Source organism: Macrobrachium nipponense, chromosome 19 (assembly GCF_015104395.2).
Source record: "Macrobrachium nipponense isolate FS-2020 chromosome 19, ASM1510439v2, whole genome shotgun sequence".
Lineage (NCBI taxonomy): Eukaryota > Metazoa > Arthropoda > Malacostraca > Decapoda > Palaemonidae > Macrobrachium > Macrobrachium nipponense.
Genome location: NC_061088.1, coordinates 1,877,872 through 1,901,629, shown reverse-complemented (window position 1 = coordinate 1,901,629; position 23,758 = coordinate 1,877,872). Strand labels below are relative to the sequence as shown.

At 46.1% G+C, this 23,758-nt stretch overlaps 1 long non-coding RNA gene across 1 annotated transcript in view; it reads right to left on the bottom strand.

Moving 5' to 3' along the window:
* The window catches only part of LOC135213588 (uncharacterized), a 103,107-nt gene that overhangs the window by 62,537 nt on the left and 16,812 nt on the right, over nucleotides 1–23,758 (bottom strand). Inside the window, exon 2 of the long non-coding RNA XR_010314172.1 lies at nucleotides 8,795–8,922. This is a non-coding gene — a long non-coding RNA (uncharacterized LOC135213588). The remainder of the gene's footprint in view (nucleotides 1–8,794; nucleotides 8,923–23,758) is intronic.

The following is a 23,758-nucleotide window of genomic DNA, read 5'->3' as shown; positions in this document are numbered from 1 at the left end:
CGTGCGAATGGGCCCAAGCAGACACCAGCGTGAACACTCTCGTGAACACCTGTGGGGCGGTTGAGAGACCGAAGCAGAGTGCCTGAATTGGTACACCGTCCCGTCGAAGATGAAGCGGAGGTACTTTCTGGAGGACTGATGGATGGGTATTTGGAAATACGCATCCTTCAGGTCCACTGAAAGCATGAAGTCGTTCTCCCTGATGGAGTCCCAGCACGGAACGTGCCGTCTCCATCTTGAACCGAGTCTGGCGAACAAATCGGTTCAGGGGAGAGAGATCTATCACCGGGCGCCAGCCCCCCGATGCCTTTTCCACTAAGAAAAGGCGGCTGTAAAAGCCCGGTGACCGATCCACTACGACTTCTACAGCTCGTTTGGTCAGCATGGTCTTGATCTCCTGCCGAAGAGCGTCGTCCTTTGAGGATCCCAGAACATATGTCTGCAGATGGACCGGGTTGGAGGTGAGGGGTGGCCGAGATTCGAAGGGTAGTAGATATCCCTCCCGAAGGACGTCTACTATCCAGGTCTCGGCACCGTAGCGCTGCCAAGTTGCCCAATGGCTCGCCAGCACCCCCCCACTTCCGGCAGCTGGTGAGGGGGAACGCCGTCCCTAGCGTTTCCCACCTCGCTTCGACTTCTTCCCAGCACCTCCTCGGGGAAAGGAGGGCTGGGAGGAGGGCTGGTTACGGCCTCCTTTACTAGAAGTTGAAGCAGGAAGAGTCTTTCCTCGGGGCTTCGATGGAGCAGCCGTCTTAGCAGCCGAGAAGCGCTAGCTAAACTCTTAGGCTTAGCCGCAGATGTACGAGGTTGCCCAGAAACCTTCGTAACTGCCTGGTGAACCAGACGGTCACTGTCATCAGTGCGCCGTCTTTCCACCGCAGCGTCCACCATCTCTCCGGGAAAGAGAGCGGAGGAACTCTTCATTGGTCCGTTACGTAGTCCATTTACCGCTTCACGCCCGGCCCCCTTGGCTACTCGTGTAAGGACAGCGTCCCTACGACGGAGAACCAAGTTGGCCCACAGGTTTGCCGTCTGATGGGCGAGGTAGGAAATGGCCCTACCTCCAGACTGGCACAGTCTCCTGAAGTCGGGGTCGTCTTCGAGGGCAGCGCCCCCGGCGTCGGCCGCGACCTTGGATACTGTGAGGGACCACAGATCCAACCAAGAGACTGCCTGGAAAGCTGCCATAGCGGTAGCTTCCAGGCCCAGTGCCTCCTGCTGCGAGAACCATAGGTTCTCTGACAGGAGCTGCTGCAGGGACACACCTGGAGTTAGCCTAGCTAGCTCCGGGTTAACCTGTTTGGGCGGTATTGGATCTACTGATGGCACGTAGAACTTCCGCTGTCGCTGCAGAGGAGGAGGAAGTAGCTTGGAAGACCGTCCTGACTTAAGTGAGTCCTCTCGTCCTGAGACGAAATACTCCACCTGGTCAAGGACTGAGTCTGCAAGCTCCGATCGCGGCAGTCCCACCGTCAATTTGGGTTCCCTCTTCGGGCCCCAAAATGACTCGAGCCGGGACGTGGGCTCAGATGGTGGTAGCGGCGATCCTTCCCCCAGGTCGTTGTGCTGACGAATCAGCGCAATAACCTGGGCAAAGTTCCTCTGGATCTCAGGAGTTACAGCGTCCTGAGGAGTAGGACCGTCCAGTCCCTCCAACAGGAGCAGCTCTCGAGACCCTCCTCCTTCAGAAGGAGGAACAGCAACAGACCCCTGACGGTCGCCTCAACCACTTGCGCGTACGACCTGGCTGGTCCTACAACCATGCCTGGTTCGTGCGGCGTCGTGGCGGGATCGTGAGCGGCGCACCTCTCACGATCACTCCTGGGTACCTCGCTCTTCCCGGTGTAGCCCGAGGAAGTTGAAGGTATAGGAGAGACAGACCTGACGCTCCCCCCCCGTCCCCGTTCGCTGGCAGGACCAGCGTACGTGGGGGGCTGCAGCCGATCACCAACCCGCGGTGGGGATCGTGCTGCAGGCCTGGTCGTGCCGCTCACCTGTGGCGAGCGGCTCGACTGAGCACGTCGACCCCGATCTCGTGCGTCAGACGAGCTGCTGCTGGCCACCGTTCTCCGTCGGTCCCTGTGGGAGCGGCGGTCAGGTGATCTGCAGAGCTCGCTTTCCGCGGTGAGACCGGTGAGCGTCCTCACGGCACGTCAAACCGCTGGTACCATCCGAAGCTGGTGCCGTTGGTCGAGGGGACCTCTTCTCAGCCTCAACCCGTGGCCGGTCAGAGACCGTCACGTCAACCGAGGTACCGGCTGGTCGCTACGAGAGCGGCCGCTGGCCTGGCGAGCGTCACTTGCGCGACTCTCGACAGTCTTCTGCTCCGTGCCTCTGTCGTGACGGTGAGCAAGCTCAGGCGTCTTGACATTGGCTGCACGGTCGCCCACCGAAGGAGACCGTACACTCGGACCTTCTCGCGAACGAGAAGTCGAGCCGGTACCTGACTTAGCAGCAGTGCTACTAAGACCAGGCGCGGATGTACCAGCAGTAGCCAGCACATCCTTGGTCCCCGTCTTCTTCTTCTTCTCAGAAGAGGAGACGGGCCCCGTTCCCGAGGGAACAGGAGGACCGCAGAAGCACCCCCCCGTCACGCCAGAGCGAGACGGCCCTTTCGAAGGTCCCGTAGGAGCCTTCTTAGGGGGGGAGGAGGCAGCCTTCTTCTTCTTCGGCTTGGAAGCCTTAGAAGTCGAAGGGGAAGAGGCGGCAACAGACGACGAAGAAGACGATGAAGACGACGACGACATCTTCCTCTTCTTCTTCCTCTTCTTCGTCAGCTCTCTCAGGACGGACGTCAGGTCTTCCATCCACGGAAAAGTCGGGCCAATTGCCGAAGCAACACGCCCCGACTGATCCTGTCCGGAAAGACCTGAGACCGGTGCAGCACCTCCATGACGAGACGCGACGTGGGCAGGGGCAGGCACGGCAGGAGCGGCAGGAACATCAGCAGCAGGACCAGCACCATCAGGACCAGCACCAGCAGGACCAGCACCAGCAGGACCAGCAGCAGCAGGACCAGCACCAATAGGACCAGCACCACGACCAGCACACACCAGCGCAACATCAACATTAGAGTCCCGCACCGCGCGCTTCGTAGGAGCGGCGCGAGGGGCTGGGCCAGCAACACTCGCTGAGGTACGGAGGTACGGCAGCATAATCCGGCGTCACAGACCTCTCCATCTCAGCCAAACTCCATCATTGGGACGGGCTGGTAGAGTCCAGGGGCGAACTTTTGGGGCAGCGAAAGTCGGGCGTCGGCAGCACATAAAACCCAGGTGTGGCGGCGGCACGCCCCTCTTAGGCACGGCAGCGATCGGCATTTGAATTGACGCCGTTGGAGTCACTGACGCAATGTGTTGCGTATACACCACATGAGGAGGGGCGGCGTACGCTGGTGTTGACACCGTATTGGTCGTAGTTGTAACCACACCATGAGTTACCACTGCCGACCCCGCTAGCCGTTGAATCAAGCCCTGGATACTGGGGGCGCCCTGCAGTCCCAACGACGCCCACACCTGTCCAAGGTCGTCACTCACAGAAGGCACACCTGAGGGAGGAACAGTCGGGTCAGTTAGAGGGGCACCCTCACACCTGGGGGAGGACGAACCCCACCCAGAGCGGACGGAAGACCCCGAATACAATTGCACATCCGGGTATCGGGCACCCTCCTCCACACTCGACGGATCGAGTGAGGAGAAGGACTCCGAAACCCCCCCCGCAGGGGAAGGCGCAAATCGTGGGGGCTGAGCTGGAGGCAGGAAGGATGACGAGGTATCCGTAACCAAAGGAGTCGCTGGAGAGCTTTCCGACGACTCCTTGGTCAACCTACGCCTCTTCCTACCCTCGTACAGCACCCACTGCGCCTCGGACCAATTTACACATACATCACATGGTTCGGTTCGGGAGCATTCTCGCCCCCGACACCGAAAACATAACTCATGAGGATCAATATCTGGGTAAGAGCGGAATCCGCCGCATTTACGCCCCTCCAACCCGGGACACACTCTACGGGCAGTTGGTGGGCGCGGCGAAAGCTCTTCTTGATCCATGATTAATTAATCTTCACTCAATGAAAAATGAAAACAAAGTACTTACAATTTCATTCAAGACCACACACAAACCAGTCAGAAGAAATTGTAAACATCCAAAGCACACGACGAAAATAGCGGGCAGAGCGATGACGAACACGTCCTGTCACACCACAGGCCGAAAGCAAAAGTGATTCTTCACCGCCCGGGGCGCGGCGCGCGCACGACCGGACAAGCAGTTAACTACCGTTCTCCCCTTGTTCGAAGCTTACGACCGTCCCAGCTGCCGCTAGTTACCTTCCTATTGTTAATAGGACCGAGGGTTTGTTTTATTACGTATCGGAACAAGTGATGGTTCCTACACCACCGTCGAAAGACGTCCCACTTCGATTGGTAGACTCTAAGGGTAGGAAGGCCTTGCTGCTGCGATAGCCGTTGCAACTCTTGCAGAAAACCCTCTCGTTCTGACCAACTTTTGACAGTCTGAAGCCAGTCAGATCTAGAGCAGGGAGGTTTTTGTGATACCTGTCGAAGTGGGGTTGTCTGAGCAGATCGATCCTCTGTGGTAATGTTCTCGGAAAATCTACTAACCATTCCAGTACCTCTGTGAACCATACTTGTGCGGGCCAGAACGGGGCTACCAGCGTCATCCTTGCTGCCTCCGATTCTGCAAATTTCTTGAGTCTCTCCCAGTATCTTGAATGGAGGAAAAGCATACATGTCTAGGCCCTTCCAATCTAGGAGAAAAGCATCTATCGACACTGCCCTCGGGTCCGATATCGGAGAGCAGTAGTTGGCTATCCTCGCATTCTTGGCTGTGGTGAAGAGGTCTATATGAGGCCTGCCCCAAAGATTCGACAGGTCCTGGCAAACATCCTCGTGAAGAGTCCACTCTGCAGGCAGGACTTGATCTTTCCTGCTTAGGAGGTCTGCTCTGACGTTCTTTTCTCCCTGTACGAACCTGGTAAGGAGACAAATCTTCCTTTCCTCTGCCCACAGCAGAAGTTCTTTTGCTGTCTCGTACAGGGAGAAGGAGTGAGTCCCCCCTTGCTTTTCCTGATGTATACCAGGGCCGTGGTGTTGTCCGAGTTGATCTGTACTGCCGAAGCTAGGACGTAGGGCTCGAATGCTTTCAAAGCTAGCCAAACAGCCATCAGCTCTTTCTTGCTGATGTGCCAGGTCACCTGTTCTTTCTTCCAGGTGCCTGACACTTCTCTTGAGCCGAGCGTTGCTCCCCAACCTGTTTCCGACGCGTCGGAATACAACACTTGGTTGGGGTTCGGAATGTGAAGGGACATCCCTTCTGCAAACCTGAGAGGGTTCGCCCACCAAGAGAGGTCCTTCTTGATTTCTCTTGAGATCTCGAAGGAGAACTCTAGGTTTTGCGAACGACACCTCCAGTTTCGATGTAGAAAGAACTGGAGAGGTCTGAGGTGCAACCTTCCTAGAGAAAGAATTGCTCCAACGAGGAGAGTGTCCCCAACAAACTCATCCACTCCCTCGCTGTGCATACGTCTTTCTCAGGAAGGCTTTGACTTTCTCTGACCCTCGGGCTATCCTTTCTGGAGACGGAAAAGCCCGAAAATCCAGAGAAAACCATCCGAATCCCCAGATAGATACGATCTTGACTGGGGATCAACTGAGACTTTTGAAAGTTCACCAAAAGTCCAGAGAACTCGCCATGAAAAGGGTCTTTTGTAGGTCCTCCAAACATCTTTTTCTGTGACTTGGCTCTGATTAGCCAGTCGTCCAAGTAAAGGGACACACCCTGACTCCCTCCAAGTGTAGCCATCTTGCTACATTTTTCATTAGTCCTGTGAAGACCTGAGGGGCTGTTGAAAGGCCGAAACACAAGGCCCTGAACTGGAATATCCTTCCTCCCATCATGAACCTGAGGTATTTCCTTGAAGAAGGATGGATAGGCACATGGAAGTAAGCGTCCTGAAGATCTAGGGACACCATCCAATCCCCTGGACGAAGAGCCGCCAACACTGAGGATGTCGTCTCCATGGCGAACTTCCTCTTTTCTACAAAGAAATTCAGGGCGCTTACATCCAGAACCGGTCTCCATCCTCCTGAGGCTTTTGGAACTAGAAATAGGCGGTTGTAAAAGCCCGCTGAGCATGGGTCGCTCATAGCTCTATAGCCTCTTTCTCTAACATTTGTTCCACTGCCTGTGTTAGAGCGAGGCTCATGATGGGATCCCTGTACCTGGCCACCAACTCCCTCGGAGTCGTCGTCAAAGGTGGTCTTTCCATAAAGGGAATCAGGTATCCTTTCCGGATAATCGAGAGGGACCAGTTGTCCGCTCCTCTCTTTGCCCAGGCTTCCGAGAATCTTAGAAGCCTGGCATCTACTGATGTCTGGAGGACTACTTCCCTACTTCTTAGCTCTGGAAGAGCGTGAGAAGGATCTACCTCTCTTGAAGGGTCTATTACCTCTAGAGGTAGAGGCTCTAGAAGGAGGGCTCCTGTCTAGCTGGAGTCTCCTTCTTAGTCTTCGTCTGGAAGGAGGTCCTAGGTTTCCGTGCCGACTGAGCGAGCATGTCTTGAGTCGCCTTCGCAGAGATAGATCCTGAGATGTCCTGGATTATCTTCTTCGGGAAGAGAAGAGGCGAGAGCTGCGAATATAGAAGCGAGGCTCTTTGAGCATGCGAGACGGACTTTGTAAGAAAAGAGCAGAAGACTGATCTTTTCTTAAGAACCCCTGCTCCAAACAGGGAGGCTACTTCGCTCGATCCATCTCTAACTGCCTTATCTATGCACGTCAGAACACTGTTGAGATCCTCTGGCGAAATGGAATCCGGGTTCTGAGTCTTTTTAGCCAAAAGACCCCCAAAGAAGACCAGTCAAGGAAGTTGAAGACTTCCAAGACCTCTGAACATTCCCTTCAACAGGTGGTCGAGCTCGTTCATAGCCCAGGTTAGTCTTAGCAGACAAGAGAGCCGAGCATCGTGCTGCATCCACCAGTGAAGAGAAGTCCGCGTCTGCAGATGACAGAAGACCCAGGCCTAGGGGTTCTCCAGACTCATACCAAAAACCTAGTCTGCCCGTAAGCTTGGAAGGTGGGAAAGAAAACAATCCACTAGTGCGTATGCCAAGCCAACAAGATCAGGTACTTCACCGAAAGTCAGTCCAAATAAATCCAAGGCAACGAGAATCGAATAAAGCTGTCAGGAGGTAACAACCACAGGTGTAGTCGTCACTGGCGACAGAAAAATTCTGGCTGGAAAGAGAGATTGGTTCTTACAGCCGCCACCCAGCGGCGGGTAAGGTAGATCACCTGACCTACCTGTCGCGTGTGCCGCGAGTTTTGAATTCTGTCGTGACGTCAGAGACGTAAAGCTAAGTATATTTCTGACAGGAAAGTTCATGTACAAAAATAGGATAGTATGTGTTGCCTGTGACTTCTAGCACATTCTTATCCAATGTTTCACAGATTGGCACTCTGAGGTGATAGGCAAGTCAGAGCCTTTCATCCAAACACCAACAACCTCCTAAACTTTGCTTTCTCACCCTCCGATGAGACACTGGTAACACGTTCAACCAGGGATCAAGCCATGATGCTGCCTAGGAGGTCATGACAGCTGACTCAGGTCCTGGCCATTGCCAAGAAAGCTGTACCTTCCCTTGGAGTATTCAACAGAGGTGGTTTGACAGTCCACAGACTGACAAGCCCATCTCAGCACATAAAATTTCTTGAGCGTCTTGCTTGATCAGCTAAAATGTAAGGAACAATCTGAACCACATCTACAGAGGAGTAGTCTGTTCTCAGCACATAAGATTTCTTCTGTGTCAATGACAGGGGAAGGAGTTTGCTTGATCAGCTAAAATGCAAGGAACAGTCTGAACCAGAAATAAAACTATTCACCTGGTCCAAAACACCACAAGCTAGCTGTGACCTTGGCAATCTGAACAACAGTCTTGCTTTATAAGAGCACCCAGGGTGAGCTCAAGCAACGAGGCTGGTTTCAGATGGGTCACCTGAGTTGCCTCCTCACATCAATGCACTTATGAATGCGCTGTATGATCTCAAGTGTGATTCCAACTCTGGTTACCAGGGTTCTGACAGAGCAGAACCCTCTGGTCCTATCAGATCCCCAAATGCAAAAGACGGACCCATAACAAATGGGTACGACACATCAGCCTGCCCCTGGGACTGCTTGCGAGAATGTGGGAATTGACAAGCTCTGAATCAAGGCTGTCAACAGTTGTCCCATGAATGGAATGGAGTTCTGAACCATAGCCATTCCTCCTGAGAGACTACCTATGTTCAGCAGAAGTCAAACTAATCAAGGCCAAGGGAGAGCCAACATAAGCACTATCGTACATACATACCTAAGGTGAACAAGTAACTAACTGAGGTACTGCACAGGCAAGTACACAAAGATCATCACAATACCTGTAGGAATCATGTAACCGTGACCTGTTAAGCACAAACCCAGAGAGGGTAGCACTGATTAAACCCCACATACTTTGGTAAAAGTACAGAGTCAGAGTCTGAGGCAGTCCGTCCAGGAAAGCCATAAGACTAAAACAGGAGCACATGTTCACCCTACCCGGGATCTTATGTAATTGTTACTATATACTATACTATATGCATACACTATACACAATAAACTACAAAACCTGTCATAAAATATACGAACAAGAGATAGTGAGGCATATGTCCATGCAATTTTATCAAAACTGTAATAAGGAGCAGCATTTCTTTTCTTTATTCTATGCAAACTTGAAACACTAGATACGTAGTTCACTGGAACTTACATATTCCACTGGCTAAGGGCAACTAGAGAATTTCAAAGCCTTGTCGTTTTGGGATAGGCGAGGGTCAGGAGTGGCTCTTCATCAAACGTTCTCAGTCAATTTACTTGGTGTTTTAATGCAATGCAAACCTAAAAAATGACCAACACAATTATTGTTAGAATTTTTTTATCATATCAAAAACTTTAGTAACATATTTTGCACTGGGTAACAATACAAAATGGTGTTTCTCATAAAAGAAAATGACAAGCATGGAAATAAAAATCTCTCAACTAAAATAATACACGATTGTGTACCAGTAGAGTATTTTAAACTACAAAGCATGTGGAATATAAACTGTGAAAACTTTTATTTCCTTTAAATAAAAATATAAACAAATTTGATATTTCATTAGAGTAGGGAGAAAATTATTTCGCAACTAGGTACCCATAAGTGCACAATTTCTCCATTATGCAAAATGGAGAATGGAAATAAATAGGCTCATGGTCAGCTTAGGAGGAGGCAAGGATTGTCTTACGAAAGATCAAAAAGCAGATTTAAATTTCCTCATACTTAAAGTTCCTCGGAAATAACAAAGCTCTGGACGACACTACCTGAAGAGAAAAAAAAAACATTTGCTGGAGTGGCAGTCATATATAATACTTCTTTTCTTTGCATCTTCTTCAATAGCTGCAAATGAAATTATGAAAATGTCTTGTTCCAAGTTGAGATGATATCTTGCACTCTTTCTATTGATCTTGTCATATCAGTCTTCCTTTAGTCTAAATACCCTAAGAGATTTATAAAGGATGTTTTGGAGGGTAGGACCAAACCAAGAGTCAAGGTAATTCCCAACCAAGTATACATTTGTCAGAATGGGAAGAACTTGGAGGAAAAACCATTATTTGTCCAAGGGGAGGAAACACCTAAAATGACAAGAAGGATTAAATTGGAAAGAGTAAAGTGTGGGTAGATTCCAACTGACAGCAGTCCTTTGTTTTGATTGTGATTAGTTGAACTGTGCAACTGCTTTATGACTTCCCATAAAATGTAAAATATTGTAGCATTTTTCTCGGTGAATAGCAGTGATGTGTAGTATTCTGTTAATTTTAAGCATCCGTGAAACACGAGAATTGGGTACTTAATGTAAATAATAATTGAATTTTATCCTTATTTAAAGAAAACAGTCGTACCCGATCCCACGCGTTCATGCTCGTGGTACCCAAAATGGCGGGATGACGCCACGTCCCCGCAATACTTTCTAAGGGGCCGCAACACCATAATTTATGGAAAAATGATATTGTTATGATACAATAAAGTTTGTTCATACTTACCTGGCAGATATATATATAGCTGTATTTTCTGAAGTCCGACAGAATTTTAAAAACTTCCGACACACGCAGTGGTCGGCCAGGTGGTTAGTACCCATTCCCGCCGCTGGGAGGCGGGTATCAGGAACCATTCCCATTTTCTATTCATAATTTTTATTTCCACTGTCCCCTGAGGGGAGGTGGGTGGGTACTTGATTATATATATCTGCCAGGTAAGTATGAACAAACTTTATTGTATCATAACAATATCATTTTTGTTCATGAAACTTACCTGTCAGATATATATATAGCTGAATCCCACCTTTGGAGGTGGGAAGGGACAGAATAGAAGGATTTTGGGAAACAAATGCATGCAGATGATTTACATCTTGGTTCCACCTGTTAGCATAGCTGGCTTCGTGGTTACTGCCACGTAAGTCTGCTTGTGCTACTAGAGTTGGCCAGCGAGGTAGAGACCTATATAGCTGGTGCCTCCAGATGATCTGTCAACAGGGCGAGACCACGACGTGACTAGACCATATTGACCATACCATGAGGGCTAAGAAGTAAAATAATATATATATATATAAATATATATATCACCACCTGACCAACCTAGCCAAAGTTAAGGTGTGTTAACTAAGGCTTAAGAGTTAAGAAGTCGCCGTTGTCGGCGACTCAACAACTAAATTAAGAGCTCTTCCTAACCATTTTCTACAGGATAGGATGAGTGGTACTTCTTGCCCCCAAGATTGTGTCTGCAGACACGTATGGCCCTAGCGAGCAGCAGATCTCATATGCCATCTTCACATCTCGCAGGGAGTGTGAAGTGAACACAGAGTTGCTTCGCTAAAACATGGTACTCAGGATGTTGCTGAGTGCCATGCTCTGTTGAAATGCTTCCGAGGCCGCGCCCTCACCTCGTGAGCATTCAGATAAAAGATTTCAAATCTTTGTGCAAACACAATGAAGGAGCATTTTTGAAAGAACTCCTTAACACTAAAGCCAGGCTGTTCTTCGATATGGGCAAGTCTGGTCTTTTTCGGAACACTGCAGATTGCCCGCCCCTTGACTTCGACTTTCTTGAGTTTTATGTAGATAAAACTTGAGAGACCCGACAGGGCACCGGACTCTCTCTGGCTCCTGCCCACTAACTTGTGCCATCCTTGCTTCCAAGCTCCTGGCCCAAGGACAAAACGGGTTACCATTCTTAGGCCACAACGGAAGGGTTAGAGAGCACACCGCCTTGTGTTCTCTAAAGCCAAAACTTGTGACGATGGCTTAAAATCTCACTAACCCTCTTTGTCGTATCTAGGGTGGTTAGAAGAAGGCCTTCCTGATCACATGCAAGAAGTTAACAGGTAGGAGAGGTTCGAATGCTTTGACATCAAGAACTTCAGACTACGTCTAAGTTCCATATTGAAAGCTTCGATCTGGACATGCACAGTCAGTCCGTCTGTACTAAAGTAAGGTGACCGACCAGTTGACCAGTCAGACGAATCAAGGACAGCAAGGCTGTACCCTGAAGACCATAAGGCACTATTCTTCGCTGAAGGATGAGTGTCTGGACTGCCTGGGCGATTCAATCTAAGCAAACCTTGGGGGTGTATCAACGCAACCCAACGTCGTCAGCGAATCAACTCCTGACTCGAGCTTCTGGTGCCAGGAGAAAGGAGCGAGGAGCAAAAAGGCGATTCAGTCCCGAAGGAAGAATGCCTGACAGTCCAACCTGGTCTCATGTTACACGATCATCGGGGGTGTATAAACGCAACCGACTTCGTCAACAAGAAACTCAGGGCTACTATATGTCGCCTGATCTCGCACGAGTGTCTGACTCCGAGAAAACAGGTGAGACAAAAAGTAGATGGTGAGCGAGGTTCGAGATTCCACAGAACTCAAAGATCGTGAAGGGCTTTGTTGTTTGACAGACGCAAATCTCTGAGCCCAAAGGCCGTCAACAACATATTTGCGTATTCTTTAATAGTTGTGACTGCCAGCTTATCCCATTCTTCAGACGGAAATGGAAGACGGTAATCTTATTCCTGTCAACATCTCGATAGCCTGAACGTAGTCAAGACTCAGAGCGGAGAGGTTATAGGTACCTTTCGAGTTAGAGTAGACCGACTCTCTCGGAAAAGGTCCTTGGAAAGTGAACTAGGAAGTATGTGACCTCTGTGAATCCAGGATCCTGAAGGCCAACATGGGGCGATCAGCGTCATTGTCCGCTCCCTGTGACGTCATAAATCCTCTTATTACATTTCCTAAGCGATTGAAAAAAGGGGAAAAGAGACTAAATATCCATCCCCGTTCAATATCATAGGATGGCGTTTAATGGTACCGATCCCGGATCGAGAATAAGGGAGCAGAGAAGAAGAAGCCTCTTCGTCCTCAACATATCGAAGAGAAGAATGAAAGGGCGTCCCTAAAGTCTCCACAACTCTCAACTTACTTCTTAAGAAAGATTCCACTCGGAAGTCAATAGTTGCTGCCGTCGATCGAGACGATTCGTACGGACTTTCGCAATCCGGTAACGAACCTCTAGAGGATCGTTACATTCTACGCCTGTTGTTATAATAGGCTTTCTCGTAAACTCGAACAGGGACCGAGAGAAGATACTTCTTAAGATATGAGAGAGCTGTGGAATATCAGAGTTGATCTGGACCACTGGTTCCCAAAACTCGTTACGAGGACTGGAGGGACTACCGAATCGCTTTTACTTCTTTCAGATTAAGATCCAGGACATCTGAAACCCTATCCAGATGTCCGGCACCTTCTTTCTATCACCTCAGGTGATAAACGCACTGAGAGATGTTCAGAATCATTCCTAGATCTTGAATAATATTTCAGTTTCCCGGTAGGAAAAAACTGTGGTCTGAATTGCAGTCTATTCGGGGAAACAAACTTCTTCAGGAAGGAAATGGTCCCCAGCAAGCTCATCCATTCCCTCCCCTGAGTATGCTTACTTCCCTAATAAGGCTGCGCTTTGCCTAAGCAGGAGAGCATATAAAAGTGCAATGTTGCGGTAGACTCGTAGTTTCTATACCGTGTGGTAACGAGCACCGAAAGGATTAAGAGATAACTCTGTTGAACATAGTAAGGCAAAACGAATGCAACGTTTATTCATTCACGTAAGAAATCCCCTCAATCTTAGGCTAAAGTCCGTGATTGTAGGGCAGAGTTACAGTTAGTCAGTCAATCCCGCAGGAGAGACGTAACCGCCAGCACAAGAGATACGGTTAGTCAGTCAATCCCGCAGGAGAGAGAGACGTAACCTACGGCGCATGACAGCGCCCGATCTGTTACTGGCTCGGTTGGACTGGAAGACAGACACAGCGTGACAGCAGCAGCCAGCAGCTTACGAACGTCGTCTCTTAACTTTATGTCTGGGTTGCCAGCTACCCTATTCTACGAAGAAATAGGTCCGTTATTTTTATTTTTTGAGCCGAGAGACTCTCAAGCTGGTATATTTAAGCGAAACAGAAAACGCTAAATATAAAGATGCGTTTGTGTCGTCAGAACACTACCATACAACGGTAAAAGATAAATCGGAAACTCCTGGAAGGCTGCAGGGAGTAACGATTAAATGTCCTTAAAATAGACAATAGACCTCTCGGTTGCCATCCGAAGAGGTAACTACAGCAAGCGTATATGACTTGAACCAACCAGAAGTAAAATAACGCAAGGCAAAATATGAAATTATATCACAATAAAGTTTGTTCATACTTACCTGGCAGACATATATATAGCTGAATTCGGAAATACAGCTACATACATATCTGACAGGCAAGTTTCATGAACAAAACTTAAGAGAATCGAAGCAGTCAGCTCAAGCTTCTTATGTTACTGGACATAAGCGTTCATTGACGTAGTCTACAAGTCTATTTCTTGTACGAGTCTGCGAATGACGAATGAGAGCTCTTCCGAATCTTGTCAATAAGAGCTTATTCGCTTACGCAATATCAAGTTAATGAGATGTTTGTCAATGAGAACTAACCCATTTACGGGACAAAGAGAGATTTTGTCAATGAGGGGATACCCACTTACTTGACAAAACGAAAGTATATTGTCAATGGGGGAAAGTCACTGAATTGACAAAACGTAATCCAGGGAGTCAAGCATTTAATTTTTTCGATTCCCGTCTCAAACGAGGAAGGGGCAAGAATCCTGTTAAGAGACTGGGCTTACGGCAGGTAGAACGACGATGTTCAATTCGGCAGCGTAGTCCCGACTAGAAACTAACAAAATCTATCATCTGAAAAACCCTTTCAGATGGGCTAAAAAGCTTGCAAAATTATCCTGGGAAGAGGAAGAAACTCTCCAACCAGCTTCCTCTCCCGTATCACAACTAATGCCTGCTAAAGCTTAAAATTTATTGGCAGTATGGCAAAGGAAGTCCTGTCTTGCGCTTTCCTGAAGAGCGTCCTTTTGATGAGTGCCTTTGCAAGAATCCCACTGAACGTTGCCGAGAGTCCTAACGTGCAGGACATCGAGCCTTACATAACCCGTAACTGCCTTATCGCAAAGTCTTGACTGCGGTAGTGGCAACTTAAATTTATTGGCCGAATGGCAAAGGTTGCGGTAGAGCAAACGAGATCTTCCCTTGAGCTTTCCTTAACTCCATCCACCTATGCGAAAAGCAATATTAATTGACAGAGACCTCTTGAATTCACGAAACCCGATGTCTTGCTGGGTTTCGAAGAAGAAGTTGTCTGTTCACTTTAAACTTCCTCCGAAGCACTGCCTACTTCACATTCTTTGCAGGTGAGGTAGAAGGTATCACCGGAGGTAGAGGTAAACATTTTTTAGGCCCATATCTGAAACAAGAGCTTGAAGAGTTCAACAGAAACGTTCAGCCAGGCGACACACCTGGCGTGCGCTGGTGCACGCTCGGCGTCCACTGGAACGCGCTCGGCGTCCACTGGAGCGCGCTCGGCGTCCACTGGAGCGCGCTCGGCGTCCACTGGAGCGCGCTCAGCGTCCACTGGCGCGCACTTGGCGTGCACCCGCGTGCGCCTGGAGTCCATCCGAGCGTCCCGGGCGTCCGCTCTCAAAAGCTTCCTGCTACTATGACTTCTTTTACGTATTTCTCGGTGGAAAGACGGACACGAGTTCAGGCGACGTTCGCCTTCTTACTTCTCACTGAAACGCATAACGAGAGAGAGAGAGAGGACGTGAAGCGTCCTCTTCTATAAAGCTTCTATTTAGAGGGCGCGAGTCCTTCCGAAAGCTCCAACCCCTGCATGGGGAGGACGCTTCGGAGGACGAGAAGCAATCTTTCAGGATTCGTGCACGCGCACGCATTTGGAGCTTTGGCAGTCTGGGGATTTTCATCAGAAACTGCCGAAGGCACGCCAGATCGGTGGGGGTTCCTTGTAACCCTCCTTAGGCTTTCGACATGCTCCCTCCCCGGGTCCTGGGAGTCAAGCAGAGGTCCCGGCCTAGAGGCGAAATGAGGCCGATCTGACGCACCCTCCACTACACAAGGGGTATCACTGCACTTCTGCACTTCACTTTTACTCTCTAAAGCAAGCACTTTCGATTCTAAGATACGAATCGAAAGAGTATCAGAGAAAGGGTAATTCCTCTACAGACACTGCTTAGGGCCCGAAGGCAACACTGCAGGGTTAGGAGTAACAATTACAGAAGTAGCACTTCACAGCAATGAAGGAGAGAGAGCACCTCTCGTAGACATATTCATAGCCCGTAGGCCATACTACAGGGTTAGGCAAAATAAAGTCTACAGGAAGGTTAGCAGGTTCACTACCCTGACTTTTGTTACTGATTAATTGCGTACATACGAATCATACGTCTTCCTTACGGAATTAGACATGTTTACTGATTAATTGCGTACATACGAATCATACGTCTTCCTTACGGAATAGACAAAGTCTCACACTCCTTACATGACAAATCTCAACAAAGAAGCAAGACCCATACCCCTCGTACATACCAAGTGCGGATCTACCGAAGCTTTCGGTAGCCACACCCTATCTTTGCAGACAACCCCGTCTGAAACTAGCCTAACTAGATTCAGATATTTTATGCAAAAATGAATCAAATTCAAATCAATTTAAGATAGCGTATGCCTAGCCACAAATCCCACAAATCCAAGTAAATAAATCAAAAGACAATTAGGATACTTAGCGGCAATGAAGTTTCCAAAATCCTAAGACGGAGGTACTGAAAACAGGTGTTTTCAGCACCAGCGACAGAAAAATTATGAATAGAAAATGGGAATGGTTCCTGATACCCGCCTCCCAGCGGTGGGAATGGGTACTAACCACCTGCCGACCACTGCGTGTGTCGGAAGTTTTTAAAATTCTGTCGGACTTCAGAAAATACAGCTATATATATATCTGACAGGTAAGTTTCATGAACAAAACATAAATTGGGGTACTCAACTTCCGTGCAGGAGACATCTCGGAAGAAGCCATCACTAGTAAGCACACAAAAGGGGCAAAATACTCGTGAACAAGAAAAACGCGTCTCGTAACAACGGTTTCTAAAAACAGGATTGCAGATGTCGCTCGGGTCGGGTATTAGCAGTAGTAGTACGGAGGCGGTGAGGGTGTTGCCGCTGGGTCGGCTTACCCCATATGAGGGTTTTTTGTAAAGGAAATCTCTAAATGGCAGGTGACCTGTGAATAGTGGCTTTCACACACCCTGAACTTTATACCCGACGCCCTTTGGGTGCTCGCGCGAGGGTAGTAACCTCTGCATACCATGCTAGCTTTTTTCTCAGGTATATTTAGAAACTCTTTATACTAGAAAAGTGGATAGCAGGATCTTTTCACCGGGCGACACAGGTCTCTCCCCAGAAATAGATTTTTCCTTCGTCAAAATCCCTTTATTGTGTAAGGGGCATTAAACCATTCAATGGGAAGGGCTCAATACTCTTTCCGGCATGATGAAACTTGATTAAGCTCCTGTCACTATTTAAATATGGATGATTGCATATCTTGCTGTATTAGACTTCTGCATTCAAACAAAATAGAACAGGAAATCAGCTGCCTTGAAATCTGAGTAATTAGTCTATAACAAAGGTAAGATGCATGACAGCCACTAAATTTGGCATCAAGATTCGGTGATGTAAATCTTTCAATGTATGGAAATAAATGCAACAATTTACATGCTAGAATTTCCTGTAGGTTGCTGGTCAATATAAAGTGCTGTAATACATTTCCACTATGGGAAGAAACTAGGTTGATTTAGAAGTAAGTTCACAGGCTGGTTCAGTGACTTTAAAAAACCAAGCACTGTGCTCTCATAACCAGGGACAAGAATATCTGGACATAATCAATGTGTGTCATCTGCGGGGGAGGGGGGATGGAGGGGACATATCCCCCCACTTTTTATTAAGGGGGGCAACAAATCAATTGTCCCCCTCCCCCTTTCTCCTGAAAATGAGATGATTAATAATAATATAAAATACTATATGACTTTGGTTCATCTACAGCAGCATGAGCCATTGGTACTCGTAAATGTTGTTAACAGGAAAGTGTGTCCTTCCTTGGGCTCTTTGCTCCCCTGACTGTTCTACAAGTTCTCAAAAATCTTAATAAGGCTCTTCAAGGTACAAAAGTCACAGGTAATGGAATGCTTACTGCTGTCAAAGTAGCTGCAAAAAATCTCAAACCTCTTCGTACATAAAACAACTTTTGAAAAAACTTTTTGAAGTTGCACCGTTACAATATTCCAAAGAGGCCTGATGATGGTTCTCAGTTTTGCAGAGGAGTATCACAGAGTAGAGTTCCTCAAAGTTACCGACAGTACCTCAGAGTTTTTAAATGAGTATTCCACTTCATTTGATCTCACAATGTACCATGACTTAAATAGTAAGTGATTAACTGGGTCATTCAAAGAGGAGTCAGTCAAGAAATAACCCGAACTTTCTGATTAGTTAAAGCAAGAAACTGATTTCTTCCATCATCAGTTCAATGGCAGTACATCTGTTGAGAACTAACAAAAGGAATTTGCAAATATGGTGCTGGAAGTTTGAATATTCCCCTTGCCAAGACTTCTTTTGGTTCCCTCCAGTATAATTTTATGTGAGGCCGAACAGTCATTCAGTGCACTTGGCTGCATTTCACCATGACCTGAAAAATGGCTTAACCACCTTATGTTCTGTGATGTTCACTGAGAACATCCTGCTGCACTTGATCCTCAAGATATAGCTAATATAAATTTGTAAACAAAGTGCCAGAAGCACGGCCAAATATATTTGGCAACTTTTAATGTAGTACCTATATTTTTGGGCCGTATCCAGAGGTAAGCACTTTCTTTATCAATTGCAAAAATGCTCTAATTCTTGAATTACCTTCATGCATCTCTACCCTAGCTCTGCCACTATTCCTCTTCTCATCCAACTATATGTTATTGTTTGCAAAATTTTCATTTGAGGCATTCAAAAATCAATTCACTTAGTATTGTCTCCTATACTTTCTCTTGCTTTTCCACGAGCACTGTCACAAGTAGCACACCCGCATTTTTGTCATTCACTTATTCATACCTCTTTTGCTACCATCCCACACTGGAGTAAAAGTCTTTTATTATTACAGAACACTATTGTTTTACTTTCAATGGAGTCCTACAATTCCTATAATATACTGCACCATAAAATACATAATGGTTTATTTTTAACCTTATTACTTATATTGTAAGTTTGTTATTAAATACTGATCATAGTGTCTCAAAAGTTCAGAACTGTATGTTGAAGAAGAGAAGATGTCACAAAAGACTTGCAATGCGACCCCACCCCCCCCAAGTGTTGCCAAGTGTGGGGACATGTCCCTACGCTAGGGAAATTGGGACAAATATTTGAAAGTATAGGGACGTAGGGACGCCTAAACAAATTATGGCAAAAACGTAGGGACATTAAGCAAGTTTCCCAACTTTATTATTATATAAATATATATATTACAAGAATGCAAAATTGCCTTTTTAAAAGATATCTTGTGGCCTATATTGTGGCAGTAACGAAACCATAGTACAGTGGTACCTCGAGATATGAAAGGCTCAACTTACGAAAAACTCGAGATACAAAAGCTAATACGAAAAATTTTACGGCTCTACATACGAAAATTGCTCAAGATACGAAAGGTTATTAATGTAAAGTCCGAGATTCGCCCAGACCACCGATAACAATTTTGAAACTCGCGCCCCGCCAACTGAGTAGACTCGCCACCATCCTCCTGCTCTCCTATTGGCGTCTGATGCTAGTCACCGCCATGAGATCCTTCTCTCCTATTGGTCAGCATCCTTCCCATCATGCATCTACTACGTAGCAGCGTGCCTCGGCCACTCGGTACCAGCATCGTTATCGTACGCACGCGGTATTCGTTCGTTCTAAATACTATTTTGTTTATTAACGTAAATTCGTTAGTGATTTCGTTCCAGTATACGTACTTTATCGTGTTGTGTGAGAACTTTACTCTACTAATATGATATTGTTATGATACAATAAAGTTTTATACATACTTACCTGGCAGATATATACATAGCTATTACTCCGTCGTCCCCGACAGAAATTCGAATTTCGCGGCACACGCGGCAGGTAGGTCAGGTGTCTACCCCCGCCGCTGGGTGGCGGGAATAGGAACCATACCAGTTTTCTAATTCATATTTTTTCTTCCAGCTGTCTCCTGAGGGGAGGCTGGGTGGGCCATTTAATTGTATATATCTGCCAGGTAAGTATGTATAAAACTTTATTGTATCATAACAATATCATTTTTATACATTCAACTTACCCGTCAGATATATACAGGCAGTCCCCGGGTTACGACGGGGGTTCCGTTCTTGAGACGCGTCGTAAGCCGAAAATCGTCGTAAGCCGGAACGACGCTTGGAAATATGTCTTAAACTAATAAAAAGTTATAAAAACCTTACTTGTAATCCTTTGGTTACACTACATGTTGTTTCCTGTAGTTTTATGTACAACCTGGAGTTATTTTCATAAAAGAATGCTGGTTCTTGAAGGTAAAAACTATTGTAATCCTCTGGTGACACTACATTCTTGAAGTTTTATGTACAACCTGGAGTGATTTTGCCAAATCTTGAGGGCTACAAGAACAGCTGATTACTATTTACGTATCATATAGACTAATTAAAGTAAACGTATCTTTAAATAGGCTTATATATTAGTATCAACAAAACATTTCCTGCTATGAGTCAGAGGCCGTTTAATGAAACGAACACTCCTCTGTCCTATCTGTTCAGAAAATAAATGTTACGTCAATCCCCGAGACGGTGACCATTGTTGCCAAGGCCTCTCTCTCTCTCTCTCTCTCTCTCTGATCAAATTACACTGGAACTTTGACATACGATTGCCCTAATATACAAATGTTTTGAGATACAACAGAAAATTTGCGAAAATATAAGCTTTGATATACAACGAAATATTTGAGATACGATTTTACGATGTGATAGTTGTATAGGCGACCGATAAATGGCGTTCAGTCTGTTTGTTTGTTGGTGCTGCATGTTAACACGTCGTTGTTTAGTTCGTTGTATTTGCGCCTATTTTTTGTGTTATTTTGTCTATTTTATTATTAACCATGGGTCTCAAAGCTAAAGACAAAGCAGGTGATAAGAAAAAACCCAAGAAAATGATTTCGATGGAAGCAAAACATGAAATTATAGCAAAGCATAAAAACCTTCCAAAGGCATCACCATTATTTCTAAACTACAAAACTGATTAAATAAAAAATAAAAATTAGTTTAGCAATGTTATTTCATTTGTGTTTATTACGTAGTTATTAGTGTACATACGTAAATAAAAAGAGAACAAATCGTTCCCTGCCACCCTTCCCTACCTCCTCCCCCTGCTGGCCTCACGTCATCTTTCGTTGTGGTAAGTAAAATTCCTTTCTTTTCTTTAATTGATTTTATTAACATTTATTATCATTTATCACATTGCTATGTTATTTTATCATTATGTGTGTTATTACTCGTTTATTTGTGTATAAATTGTGTATATTATATGTAATTTAGCTGTGTTTAGGTGTGGTTTCATACCGCTAGAACGGATTAATACATATTATATTATTTTAAATGGGAAAAAATGCTTTGAGATACAACTGTTTTGATATACGACGATGGTAACGGAACAAATTAAATTCGCATGTCAAGGTTCCAGTGTACTGGATAATGTCTCTCTTTGGATACTTCGATTTTGCCAAATCTTGAGGGCTACAAGAACAGTTGATTACTATTTACGTATCATATAAGACTAATTAAAGTAAACGTATCTTTAAATGGCATATGCTATATTAGTATCAACAAAACATTTACTGGCATGAGTCAGAGGCCGTTTAACGAAACGAACACTTCTCTGTCCTTAACTCGGAGCGTCGGAAGACACCTCTCTCTCTCTCTCTCTCTCTCTCATTGTAATCTAACCAGAAACTTCGTTTTGTTATTATTACTGGAAACAAGCAATGATTTTTTTCATTATTTGTGCTTTTGGACTGTTATATGTAAACTTTGCGCACCGCAAGCTAGTATGCATTCATTCGCTCGGAAACTAGTTCCGCATATGAGGCGTCACTAAAAAACAGAAAAATACGACATAAAAAGTGTCGAAAATCATCATAACCTCAAAATTTTTTTTGTAATCTAACCAGAAACTTATTTTTATTAATATACTGTGCTAAACTGTAAAGGATTTTTATCAGTATGAGTTTTTTAAAAGCGTCGTTAACTCGGAGCGTCGGAAGCGTCAGCGTCGTAACCTCAGAACAAGCGTCGTAACCCAGGACGGATTTTTCCATTGAATATTTAAGAAAAAGCGTCGTAACCTCGGAACGTCGTAAGCCGGAACCGTCGTAACCCGGGGACCGCCTGTACATATAGCTGATTCACACCATTGGTGGAGGGTAAAAGACAGCTATTACTGAATATACAGGTAAACAACATACGTTTGTAGGTAATAAATAAATAAAACCTTGGTTCCTATGTGTTTAGACGAAGGGTCGACTTCCTAGCTATTGCAAGTAGTCTGCTTCGTCTCAAGAGCCTCAGCGAGGATGTGACCTATGGCTAAGAGTTCTTGTAGATCTGTCAATGGGGTCTTATCCACTTACTTGACAGAATCTAGTGGTCATTTGTCAATGGGGTCTTATCCACTTACATGACAATACACCAATGCCTATTGGCATAATTTAAGGAGCACAACACCGATCCCGATCACCTGATCCTAACACGAGGGTTTGTGCTTAATTTGAAAAGAGCTATCCCCAAACTCATTTCAAATAAACCCAGAAAATAATGCACTTATGTTAAAAAAAAATTAAAAAATAATTCACTAGTTAAGGATCAGTGTCGTCTCCCTATCCCAGCTACGCATCCGTGGACACGTATAACAAAGAGAGAAGGATCTCTCATAGGCCCACTTGATCTCCTTCGTGCAAAGAGGAGTCAACACAGAGTTGCATCTCCCGTTATTACAGCTAATATGTCTCTCACGACATATTGTTATGGAAAGAACAAGAATTGTTAAAAGCCCGCACTTCAAGCGCTTTTAATTCTTAGCTGTTTGAAGGAATCATCGAGTTACTCAAGAAGTGCTTTAGAGATTCCACTGTTCCAAAGAAGACCAGGGCTTTCTTTGAAATAGAACTCTTCTGGATGAAGCCCAGAGCCTGGCGCCTCGCGCCTGCCTGGCGCCTGGCTGGCGCTTCGCTTGCCTGGCGCCTCGCGACTGGCTGGCTCCTCGCGCATGGCTGACTTCTCCCCACTTGCTGGAGATTCGAGCTTGTTAAGAGTCTCGATGAAACTGGCAATGTCCACCTCGGACACTTTATTTGCCTGATTTATTCGCCTCTAGCGCATCTGCGCCAGATTGGAGGCCTACTCCTTCTCCTCATCAGACAATGACAGTGTTTATTTGGACTGTCTTGCTCTGGCGTCTTTACGCCTGTTTGGCATTTGGCGCCTGATTGGCGCTACATTGTCCGAAAGTCTGAACATCCACAATCGTTTATCAGGAGAATGGAAAAGGGTGGAAGAAATTCTTTCACTTTGAGCTTATGGCCTCCGTAACAAGGGGAGGTAATTTTAGTCAGCTACATCCAGTAGACGATAGGAAATCTAATAGTCCGAGAGACCATTCTTCCTCCGAGGAGTGGATCATACTTGATACTTCCGTTGCTAACGAGCACTCTTCCTACATGTTGAAGAGTTCTCTTGTTGCAAAATCTTCCCTATCCTTGCACGAAGGCAGGGAAAGAGCCTGGAAGTCTAAGGAGATTCTGAGCTGAAATTGGGAGGATTCCTGATTTCTAGCTTCTTTAAATATCTCTTCGAACCTTCTGGGAAGTGGTTTTTTAAGCCCTCATCGTATTCCAAAGACTCTGTCAGCAAACGTTTAAACCTTATCTCCTTTTGTAGATGAGAATGTAAATACATTGCCTGGACAACGAATCCTTTATCTGAAAGCGTTGATCCAGGAATAAAAGGTTTTAGTTCTTTTGCCAAACATACCATGCTGGCAGGAACCCATTGCCTAGTCTTTCTAGAATTTGATTCCAGATTCCAAGCCCAAAATTTCACTCGTCATTTTGGTCCTTTAGTACCAAGAGAAACATTGATGAGGAGCAGTTCCATCTTGTCAGAACACGGAATCTGAGGCCCAAATAGGATCCCATTGTAATTATAAGATCTCCTAGTCTTGTCGTATAGA